This window comes from Strigops habroptila, chromosome 5, assembly GCF_004027225.2.
Source record: "Strigops habroptila isolate Jane chromosome 5, bStrHab1.2.pri, whole genome shotgun sequence".
Lineage (NCBI taxonomy): Eukaryota > Metazoa > Chordata > Aves > Psittaciformes > Psittacidae > Strigops > Strigops habroptila.
In genome coordinates, this window is record NC_044281.2 from 72,189,510 (window position 1) to 72,201,958 (window position 12,449).

Below are 12,449 nucleotides of genomic sequence, written 5' to 3' on the forward strand. Positions count from 1 at the left end.
AGTGTTTTCAGCTCCCATTAGCAGAACATGTAATGAGATGTCACTATTTAGAGTGACTTAAAGGATTTTTTGAGCTATTTGGGACTGACAACTTTACCACTGTTTCCTTCTGATATGGACATGGTTATGGAGCTTCATAGTCTGCATTATTTAAAGATTTGCCTAATATCCTCATGTTTACTTTAAACTGGCCAGGAAGAAGACTGAAGTAGAGGATATGGGGGCCTGCCCACTGTGCATGATCCTGGATGGGAGCCCGACTTACCATCATTCCAAGTTGGCATTGGTTCCATTGCATTTTCAATATGAAACAAAGGTACTTTTGAATTTTTGTATGTTTAATGGTTTTTGTTGTCATCGTGGTTTTTTTTTGCTTTTGTTTGTTTCGTTTTTATTTTTTACAGATCTAATTCTATTTGTGTGAGGGGAAGTTTTATGATGTGGACATGTCATATTACTATTTATACATGAACAGTCTGGTGAGAGTCCAGACGTATTAAGTAGGATTGTCCAGTCGTTGTGAGCAAAGGGTAGAAAGTGAGGAAAGAAACAGATACAGCCATAGCTGCCTGCACTGCTTCAGTCCCTTCCAAATACAAGGATCAAACAAATTTTTTTCTCATTCACTGTGACTTGATATAGGCTGAATTCACTTAGACACCCACCCAGCTTTTTCATCTCTAGTGCAACAGGAAACTTACATTTGATTTCCTAGAGACTTGAGTTTGGCTTTCTCCTAAATTAGGTTATTTGAGTATTAGGGCCTCTGAAAACTGTTACCAAACTCTTCCATCCTCTCCCATACAATTTCATGCTTCTAATTTCAGTACTTCTGATGAAAGGGATGTTTACTACCAGGCATCTAACTTGAACCTGATCTGGCAAGCTGCTGAGAAATGTAAGTTGCAAAACATTTGATATGAATGAAGTTTTCTCCATCAAAAAAGTCTAATGTCAAAAGTGAAGGCAAGTCTCTGCTTTTGTTCTTCTTAAATACTGAATCTTAGACATTAATCATTGAACTGGAAATTCAATTACATGATTAATAATCAGATGCCTTTTTTTCAACTCGGCAAAAAAAAGGCCAAGTGAAACATGAAAGTCCATTGGGAAACACTGCCAGTTAAAGCAATTAAAAGAGGATGTGGAATTCTTAATTCTTACACTTGGCTAGAAAGAAGATTGACTGGGCTTGACTCTCCTGGGAGTGGGTGTGCTGGGCAGTCTTTTATTTGCTTCTTAAGATCAAATGCTTCTGTTTCCTTTATGAGGCGTAATTAATTTTCTTTGCAAGAAACTTTACTTATTATGATATGAGTAGCTGATCAAGTTTAAAATGTTTGATCAGATTAAGCGATGCCTGTCATTTAACATTCCCACTCACGGAGAGAAGTACATATTCCTTCCACTCTCATAACATTCTGCAGACAGACTTTCTGACAGCTGAAGTGTAGCCAGTAAATTTATTTTCCATTAGTTGCAAATTGTACAATAATATACGAAAGTAATTACACCATAAATCTTCTTGCCATGAAGTTAGACTCTGCAGTACACACTCATAAAATAGTGCAGTAGCAAATAAAATCACTGCATCTGTATATATTAGTCTTTCAGTAACTTTTCTGAAGGTGGTCTAAAACATTGACAAGAGTAAATTGAGAGGACCTTGGAGGAATTCTATGTTTAGTGGCTTTTATAGGAGAGAGGCTATAGTTCTTTGATAATTAGGGCTATCTTGTAGCTGCTCATGGGTCAGAACAAGGATTATTGCCAACCATCTCCTTAGATGTGCATTGCAAACTAGAGTATAATCCCTGCATCAGCCAGGATGCCTCGAGTCTTAGTTGAAGATCCGAGTCCAAAGCAGACTGTGTTGAAACACCTAAGGATTGTATCTATCCAAAGTAGGCAGAATACCTCTGGGCTAAATTTAACCATTTCATGGCTCTAAAATACTTTGAAAGTCAGGGAAACACAAATCGGAATATCTGAACTAAAAGAACTAGCTGCCAATCCATCTATTTTACTTAGATTCCTAGAAATGAACAGGCAGGCACTGTACCTAAAGCATTTCCTTTATGTGAACTCATCATTTAGCAATCACCACTATATTGAAAACTAGGGCAATAGAATTATGGTTTTCCAAAGCCAGGGGCTGCCCTGGAGACAAAGCTGCCTGTAACTCTACTGATATTCCGTGAATTGTGCTATAGGAAAGTTCCTTCCTTTTTTGGAGAGAGGATGGCAACAGAGAGTGATCCCATCCTGCTTTTTTTTTCCCCTTTATGGCAAATACTGTGAAGGTCTCTTTATTTCCAAAGAGACCAGGGGCTGATGCAGTCTTCCTTCAAGCTGTGATAGGTGTTTGTACCCAGTCAGCAATGGAATTTTCACAGGACAAAGAGCATGTGCTTTAAACTTCTGTACTGACCCCAAGGAATGGGGATGTGCATGTGCATGTTGACTGTACAACACCTGCTCTGCCTTCCTCCTTCTCCAGGTGGGCTACCAGGTCCTCAGGAAGCCTTATACTGCTGAAGAGCTCTGGATCCAGCTATTCCGTTGCCCAGATGGATGCCTCTAGATAAAAACTGCAGGCAGGATTTATAGGAGCCCATTTCAAATATAATTTGGTATATTGTACAGAGCTCAGCAGTCAGAATGTGTGAGCTTTACTCTTTCCCAAGAGCAATGTCAATGCTATCATTCAGTCTTCCCACATAAAGGGCAGCATTTATAGAGGTTATTTCCAGGACCATTCATTTCTTGTGGTTTGGTGGCACACATGGAGAGGTGGATTCATGGTAGTAATCAGATTGTTGTAGAAAACAGTGCAGAGGTAGGGCAGGAAAAGCTTATGTTGGAGGAGCCAACATTGTGCCCTCTGGTTCTGCATAACACTGCAGCCACAGACTTCTGCCAGGGATCAGCCACAGCAGCAAGAGCACAAATAACCCCCAGTGTGGGAGAATTTCAGGTGAATAGGCTTTGCTATTCTGTGAATTACCCTCATATAAGCAGCATCTTTGGCTGGGTCTTGAACAACAGTACCGTGAAACAAGCATTTGACTTTGATTCATCTGGGAACCAGGCATGTACAGGAGCACTGGAGAGATATTTCCCCTTCACATCAAGGCCCAGGAAGCACATTTGATTATATTCACTATATTTGGTGTGATTTGCTGCACTTAGATATTCAGCTGCAATTAGGTGGTTAGAGACTCATCATTAATCTTCACTCTGTGCTGCCTATCAATCTGTTTCCTCACATAGCTTCTGGCATTATTCTGAACATTTTGATTGGGAAATATCCCTGCCTTGGAGTTGTTGCTTGTGGCAAGATTTCTGTGTGCATCTCCTGTCAATATCTAAATTTCTTCTATTCAAGGCTCTTTAGAGCACTTGTCTCTCAAATGATGATTATTATGTCTCTGGTCTGATTCAGAGTTCTCTCAAAACCCTCCTGAGTTAGTGGCCTGACATTAGATCTCGAAGAAATTGCTTGTTCCTTGATACCCAATCATACTCCTTGATTGACTTTCTGATTTTTCTTTTCTCCCATTAGGTTTTCTTAGGATGTTCAGATTCATCTTCTGCTTTTCTCCTTCCTAAAAAGGCTTGAATCCTTGTTGCCATTACTATAGTTAGAATGCTTTTAATTTGATTCTGCACTCATTGACCTTCCTGCTTTTCAGTTCACTCTTTCATAAATAATAATAAAAGGAAACAGGGGACATTTGTGATGGGGTAAGAACTTGTTAGAAAAACCACTGTGGGGATGGCAGTGGGGAACCTCTGCTCTTGAGGGAGCTCTCTTTCAGGTCATAGAATCATAGTATCATGCAATGGTTTTGGTTGGAAGGGATCTTAAAGATCATCTAGTTCAGGTGAACCTTAGAGTCTACTAGACCAGGTCAGGACCCTTAAAGGAAGCTCTCATTCTCAGTGCTTTTAACTGATAAGAGAGGTCAGTAAGTGAATGGACTCCTCCTTTCCTGCATCCTCCTTTCTGGAATCTTTAATGTTGTTTAGCCTTGATCTGATATGGCCACATGGTTCACTGATGATATCTCCTACCAGGAAAGAAGACCTCAGTACAACACATGTAAAGCTGATTTTAATCCACGTAGAGCTGAGCCACCCTGAAGAAATCACCATCTACATGTTTATGGTGAGTGTTTTACATATATTTAATCACCCTGTTGCATTCTATATCACAGATGACATCCTCTTTGAAATTCCCAGGATGCTTTCAGGTAGCTATGAACTTCAGGATTATTTTCAAGTATTAGTATGAATAGATTCATCCACGATAGGAACTATAACCTAATCCTTATGCTATACCATGCTGAAGACCACCATGAAAGATCATGGGGAAGTGACGGACAGAATCCAGGCAGTTCATTTATTTCTGGCCATGCACAAATCACAAACAAATCTCAGTCTTCAGTAGCTTTTCATTAAAATTCCATTCTTCTCCCTCTCTAGAGTCAGCATATAGTTTGCCTGGTAATAGAGCTGTCCTGTCACTGGAAATGCTAGCGTCACTCCTTCACTTTAGATCTTCCACGATTAAAGGACTTCCCTAAAAGAAGGGAAAAAGCCGGAGTATTGGATATGCTGGAGAACGTGATGTGAATGGACCTATGAAGAGATAGGGCTTGACAATCCCAGTAGTTTGAAATCTGTGGACCAATCTCTTAGTCATACCCTCCTGCATATGAAAAAGCATTGAATGAAGCTGTAAAGCTGGGCGTTTTGAGGAGTTTAACGTAAATGGACGTTGTCTGCTTTGGAGTATTCTTTTTATGGAAATATTTCTAGTACATCTCTTAAGCTTCTGTGAAGTATTTGTGTCTCTGTTTAAACAATTGTGGGCTGTGCTTTATTACATTTGTATCACTGATATAAGAGAGGTGGGAAACTGTGCTGTGTTTTGAATATTTTTCCTCTACTTTGATGAGATATTGTATCAGATTAATTCTGATTGTCCTCCATATATTACAGTTGTCCAATGTCCATTTTAATAGCTTCAATCAATCACCTGCGCAAAATCCTGCCCCATATTCATATACAGGATAAACTAAAATATGTCAGATGATAAGTAAATGCATATGAATTTCTCATCACAAGCATTTATAGTTACTTCAGCAATAACCAGATTTGTTACAAATGCTATAACTATACTATTGAAATTAAACAGTAGGAAGGGAATAACACAGCACTAGCTATTAATCTTTTTGCATGCAAAACTGTCATGAGAAGAAGAGCTTTAGGAAACGATCAGAGACTTCTCACTGTCTAAAGTCCTTGTTGTGCTTTACTTTCCACTGCTGACTACAGAGAAGCAAATCCAAATCATTCACTACGTAGCTTGCCTTGCTTTTATTTACATTTGGCATCAAGATGCAGCTGCACTGACTCTTCCTGAGTAAGACAAGGACATATTCATCATTCCGTGTTTAAATAATCCTTGTGTTTTCAGTGTCTTGTAGTACACATCCTATTAGACCATTAAATTATCATCTTTGTTGGGTTTCTGTGAAATTTTTCATTTTTCCTGTGGCTGATGAAATGAACGATAATGATGTACTTCTTACCAAAAGCATCTATAATTTAAACTCCCACACTTCCCTGAGTTCTCAGTACTGTTAAAAGTCAAATTAACGCCTTTATCACTTCAATTCATGAAGACTGACAATAGTGTTTAAATGGAGTCCAAAGGGGACCTCCAAGTATGTGTTATTCGGGTTAAAATCTGGACTGCTTTGTCAGAAGTTCAGTTTCCTCCAGAGTTTAGGTTTTATGGTAATCTAGGTCAATTCTGTGCAATTAGGAAAGGTCAGATGAAAGTTTTTCTATTAGCTCCTGGGGAAAAGTGCTTATTAAGCAAGAAAGCTTAGAAGTTTTGCTTTATGAAATTATATTTTCCCTGGCTTGCCCTCTTTCTGGGCAGAGGTATTAAGCATGAGACAATTTGTTTTCCAGTTCCACGGTGGAATTCACCTAACTGAGTGAGTACTAAGCAAGTTTAGATTTGCGGACTCTTAAAAAAAGTTACTAAAGTATCAGCTGAACTAATGCTGGTGGAAACATTATATTTTGTAATATCCAGGTGATTCTCAAAGCTGGGAGAACCCATGGGAAAAGCCAGACTGCCTGCGAAAGGTAGAACTGGCCATTACTGGCAGAGGTTTTTTCCAGAGTTGATTCACAGTCCCAGCCCCAAAGAGCTGCCAGACTTGCCAGAAGCTTTCAGAATGTTATTCTCTTTTCTTCTGTGTTGTTTTACCCTCTTCATGTCATACTTGGTGTCTCCTGACGGTTCTTACAGGGGTAACACAGGGACTTTCCAGTGGAATCTATCACTTGGGCAAGGGTTGAGAGAAATGAAGTTGATTCATGCTAATAGATTCTAATAATTAAAAGCATTAAGAGCTAGAATAAACACATTCAGCCTGTATTGTGCCTTGATCTGAAGGACATGCTTACCCATTCCTTACATGGGTCAGGGTGTCAGGACATTTAATAGGTGGGGTGATTGTGGCGAGCACTGAGCATCACTCCGGAAGCACAGAGGGAGATGCTGTTTTTCTAGAAAAGACTTCCCCACAATTTTTGATTGGCTCTTGACAATGACAATCTTACCACTAACAGGAATCCCAGGAAGACACAGACCAGTCACATTTAAAAAAAAAGGTAATTAAAAAATAGAGAGAGAAAAGAGAAAATAAAAAGGGTGGAATCCTGTGGCTGAGAGACAATCACTGCAGGAGACCATTTGGCAGGTTTAGCAAAAGACTATCACAGGTAGGACTGGGAATTCATGCTAACGTAGATATGAATTTGCATGATTAAATTTAAATCATGCAGCTGCTTGGTACAGTATGGTTTGTACAGTCTCATTCTGTGTGCTTGTGCGTGTCTTAGACTTCTGAGTATATTAGCCAATTTCAGCTAAATCAGATGAAGGGGTCCAGGACAGTAGGACTTGGGATAATTGAATTCCTATGAGATTTTTGGAACATAGCAACTACAGATTGTGCCAAAGTGAAAACTAAGCACTCTGAGAAATTGTATTTGTTCCTTAGTTGTACATCACTTACAGGATATTCTCAAAAGAAATGAGGAGACCACAGGAAATGCTTTTAAGCTGATATGCCGGAGGCTTAGAGCCATGTTAGCTTTCTGGTATGGGTGAAAGTCACTTTAGAGTGCTTCAATGGTGTAGCAGCGCTACTTGTGAGATTAATTGAATCCCAGTTTTTCTACATTGCCTACATTCTGTCTTGTAAAATATCACAAACACGGAGTAAAGCAGGAGAGTGATCTCCACTGGAGACATATTTGTAACATCAGAAACTGAGTACAGATAGAACAAAACTGACTATGAAACGTTCAAATGAAATGGAGCACAGCCTGAGTGGGGTGAGTCATATCCTCAGTCCTTAAATTGCAGTCAGGGTGATGTGTTGGTCAATGAGCAGCTTCAGTCTTTCTGCAGTCATCATTATTTGTATAGCCTGTGCATCTAGGAGCTCAGTCATGGGTGATGATCTCACCAGTCTGCACTGTGCAGATCTGAAAACTCCCAAACAGATTCCACCTCATGGAAGTAAGTATATTCTGCTGTATTTTTGTTTTCATTGTATATGTCACCACTGTTTCTTCATCTTTACTGCCTGAAGGGAGAAAAGGAAAATATTAAATGTCTCATTTTGGGCAAGAGAGAATAATTCAGAGAGATTTTCACTTCATTACAAGCCTTTGTAGTTGGTTCTTTGTTGGTAAATAGTATCAGATACTCCAGGGTTTGGAGGAAGACATTGAGAGATTTCAACTGCCGATTGAAAACTTAGCTAAGAACTCCTTCTCCAGCATGGGTGGATTTCAGAGGAGCCATGGGTTTGAGAGCAAACTGAAGAGTGAAGCTGGGAGGGGTGTATCTGGTCTCCCTGTAGATATGGAGCAGAAATAGGGGAAATTCTGGGATTGAGCTTTCCACTGACCCTCCAAGAGGGTGAAATTCTGATCTCTAGGAATTGAAAGCAAACCAGGTGCTGAAATTGCAGCAAACTTGCAAGAATGGCTGCATGCTGGCAGTTTCCCATAGTGTTTAATGTCAATGTCTTTCTTTTGCTAAAGAAAGTGTTTTAGGAAAGTTGTGGAGCGTGACTGAGGAATAGCTTGACCCTCTAACAGAACTGCAGATTCAGGCTATCTGAGGGACACCAGGGGTCTAAACAGCAGCAAGACTTGAGGGAGCAAAATTTGCCTCTTTCTCCTACTTCATGACACGAGAGCTCCTGATTAAGAGAAGTCGTGGCATGCTGAGAAGGGCCTATATTTTTTTTTGCTAGACCTTCCTCATAATTAGCTCAGTTGTTGCCTGCCAAGACCTGGGATGCTGTTGCTGGAAAAGTAGAGGCATTTCTTATGTTCCTCAGTATAAGAAACCACAAGCAATGACAAATCCAGCCATCAGCCAGTCTTTTCTCTTTATGCACCATTATGAAAATCAACTCTTCATTTCAATAGGCCAATGGTGCCATTGATTGTACTATTCTCCATCTGCCGGCGCCAGACTTATGATTCTTTAAACCACATAAAGATTATCTTTGTTTCCTTTTTGCTGTGTAATTTGTTTCTTGCCACTTGCTGCAAGAACACGTTTGAGACTACCTGGTTTTCTACCTGCAAGTATCCTATCAGGCTTACTTTCTTGTAGGAACTCAAGATATCTTTTTTCATGGTGGTGAACAACAGGGGTTCAAATAGCTAAGATGAAACATGAAAATCTCCTCCAAAATGTAACAAGTTATTTCAATGTAACAAGTCACTCCTCCTTCTCTACTGTAATGCTGGACCCTGCTCTAGATCTAAAGACGTGGGTCCGTGCCCCTCTCTGTAGGGAAGGTCCATGTCTTTATAACACAATGGTAGTGGGACACCTTGCAGTCTTTGTGCTCACAGAAGCCCTGGGAAGTCAAGGGCTGTCGTTACCCACTATTTTAGAGATAAGGACAGAGAAAGATTAAAGCACCTCTGTCGCTTGGGCATAGTGGTACTCAAGGGCGTGCATTCTTCTTGTTGGAGGTTTGAGGGGTCTTGCAGCAGAGCTGTGGTCCCACTTTATGTGTAGGTGGTTGGAATAACATTGCTGCTGACTACATATGTTTTGGTGCCATTTTGGCCAGCTGTTGTGTTGAGGTCTGTCATGGAAGAGCTGTGTTGCAATGGAGCTCCCTCTCTCCATGGGTAGGCTCAGCAGAACCCTCCTGAGATGAGGCCCTTCACTGGTTGAAGTGAACTCTGTTCTGCAAAGTCTGCGCTGTCATTGTGCCTGGCAGCAATGAGTGTAGGAGTGATGTGTCCCTATTCACAAGACAGGTGGGTGGCTGGGCTGTGAGTGCTGTAACCCACACTGTGGTGCAGAGAGGCCAAAATCACTAATCACCTCTGTTCCCTGGTTGTGGGCACTGTATAATACCAGGCAAAGGCAGGAAGTGTCAAGGTCTAATCAAGAGAAAAAAATATTGATAATAACAGAGAGCCAGCGAGATAAACAACCTGAGAGGGGATGATGCCTGGCCTGATTTAAAGATGCAAACTGTTGGATATTTTAGGCTCTAATTTGATTTTGCAAAAAAACCCCACCCATTTACAAATAGGATAAGAAGACTTAACTATGAAACTTTTGTGCAGCCCCTCTAGATGCATTGGGGTATGGGCTTTGTGTGTGGTGGGGCATTTAAATGTTTTGCCACCATGCTAGACTGCCTGGACCTCACAGCAGGCTGCAGTCACTAGCCAGGAAGAGAAGATTGTTGTGGCATCAATTGGCTGCAGGCAAACAGCACAAATAGAGAAGAAGAAGCAGCTAAGGCGTATCTGAGGCTTTTACGTCTCTTAACACTTGGTGTGTTTTCATATCCGGTACACGGGAAAATTATAGAGAGAAAAATACTTTGGGAGGAATTCTCACACCATTGTGATGTTGTCCAAAGCCAGTGACGTGTTCTGGTGGCCACTGTCAGCCCCTGCTATGAGGTATGCCTTGGAGATAGGAAGTCTGCAGGCTTCTGGTGATGCATGAACAACAGTCCTGCACCAGAAGTAGCTGCAACAATTGCTTAGAGCAATATCAGTTAGCAAGGACATACCACCTTCTAGGAGCCGTTCTGCCTTTGCTCGGAGCAGGTAGTGACGAGACAACTGGGCTTTCTGCTGCTCACGGCTGCTGCTCCATCCAGACTGCCTCAGGGAATCAGCAGCTAATACTGTTCCAAGCTAACATTTATTCAGTGTTAAGAACGTGGGAGACTTTATGCAATAATGTCATCTTACATTGTCTCACAGAATATTACAAATAAAAATAATCAAAGTATGTTTTGCATGTAAAATGCAATGGAAGATCTGTGCCAATATCTTGACTCATTTGGGGTGAAACTTAAAGCCTTTCAGGGGTCTTGAACAAATATATTTCTGACAAATACAGTATTATTTGACAGAAAACAGTGATGGCTGGAATCACCTTGCAGTATGACACAACTGTTTCTTTAGGGCCTTCCTCTGTCCACTGGACTTGATCCCTTTTGGAGTTGTTTAAGTTCAACTCCAATTAGGGATTGGGAGTTTCCCTTGTTTTAGTTGCAAGGTGCTGAAAACCCTTGAATAGCTTGCAATGGCAGATAGATAGCGAATAAGACAATTTTCTTGAATTGGTGCCTGAAACTACTAAGTCTGTGAGCACTCCCAGGAAACCCATCCAAGGATTTATTTGAGAATCAGCACATCATGAGACCCTCTGGGAGCCTTCCTTCAGTCCTTCATAGATTGTAAGGCTCCATCCAGCTGGATGTAAGTCATTAAAGCTCCTTATTCTATCCATTAGTACACTCATTAATATTTCTCAGTAACTTGGGACACAACGTTTCTCATGCCAAGCCTAGAAAAGTTTTCTCTTCCATCTAATTTTGACCTAGAGACAGCTGTAAGGACCAAAAGCTCACCACTGAGTGGAAAAAAACTATAAAAATGATGTTTGCAGAATCTGTCATTCTGGGCAAAACAGTAGCAGCATTTTACTTTAGGGATTAAAATCTTTCATGAAGTTGTTGAATGTAGGGGCATTTAAATTTTGTCATTGGGCTCAGTGTTCCTGTCTGAAGCTTATTGAACTACTAACAGTAAACCAATGAGCTTTTCACAGCAGGTCTCAAAAAGAGAAAAAAGAAATACGAAGAATGACTTCTTCTGGGACCTTAGGAACTGAATAAACATGGTGCTAAATTGTTCATATACTCTAGAGATGGGTGCCATTAGAAGACATCCAACTTCAGCACAAATAATTGGTTTTGGATAGAAAACCAGAATCTCAGAGTGACAGAATGATTGAGGTGGGAAGGGAAGTCTGGAGGTCTTCTTAACTGCCCCCACTGCTCAAGCAGGGCCACCTAGAACCAGATGCCCAGGACCATGTCCAGATGGCTTTTTAATATCTCCAAGTTGGGATCCAAGTTTTCTTCTGTTGGATAAGTATATTCATATACACATAGGCACATTAATTTATTTTTATGCTGACATGTATATTATATATGCTCATTTATATCTGTGTAAATATATAAACTATCATGTATGTATATATGACCATGTATTTTAACAGCAACATCTGGGTGTTCAGCAGGAATTTGAGGATTTTTATATACAGAAATATTCTGTAAACTTGAGGACAAAAAAACCCCCTGAACTATTTGATTCCACCAAGAAAAAACACTTCAGTGCGAAACACAGCAGAAGTGCTAATTGCGCTTTGAAAATGGTGTCATTTTTACCGTTCTTAAGGCAAACAGTAAGCAGTGGCTCCTCATCACTTACCGTGCTGTAATTTAGCCTTGAGGTCAGAGGTTAAACATTTGCTTTTTGCTCTTGGCCATACATGAGAAAACTTATTAAGTGGATCTTTTGTTTTTTAATAAAATTCTTTCATTCCTAAGAGGAATTTATGGGAGAAGAGAACGAGAGGCAGCGGGAAGAGACTCAGAGCCCTACAGGGTGCATACTGTGCTGCCAAAGTCAATATTCCTTTTCTGTACACAAAACAAGGAGCCCTCAGGGTCCAAAAACAAGTATAAGAACTAACTTTTTGGTTCTGTTTTAGTTTTCCATCTTGGATGTAGTATTTTGGCTCTTGCATGCACAGCAACTCTACTGGAATTTGACTTTCTCTTCAGTGTATCCTACCAACTTAGATATTTATGGCATATCTCCTCTGATCAGAAGTTAATTGTTTATTCTCTCTCTGGTTCCTTCGTTGCGTTGACAGTCATTGAAAGCTCAGTAGCACTCTTTCTTGATAAAGTCTATGTAGTGCAGGACTAGAACAGTATTGTAGTGTGTCTGCTGAGTTGAGCCATCTAGTTGAAAAATGCTTCTTGGGCCAGAGGGGC

At 40.4% G+C, this 12,449-nt stretch overlaps 1 long non-coding RNA gene across 1 annotated transcript in view; it reads left to right on the forward strand.

The window, feature by feature from the left end:
* Nucleotides 1-827: 827 nt before the first annotated feature.
* The window catches only part of LOC115609024, a 37,987-nt gene continuing 26,365 nt past the window's right edge, over nucleotides 828-12,449 (forward strand). Inside the window, exons 1-2 of the long non-coding RNA XR_003991715.1 lie at nucleotides 828-898; nucleotides 4,081-4,171. This is a non-coding gene — a long non-coding RNA (uncharacterized LOC115609024). The remainder of the gene's footprint in view (nucleotides 899-4,080; nucleotides 4,172-12,449) is intronic.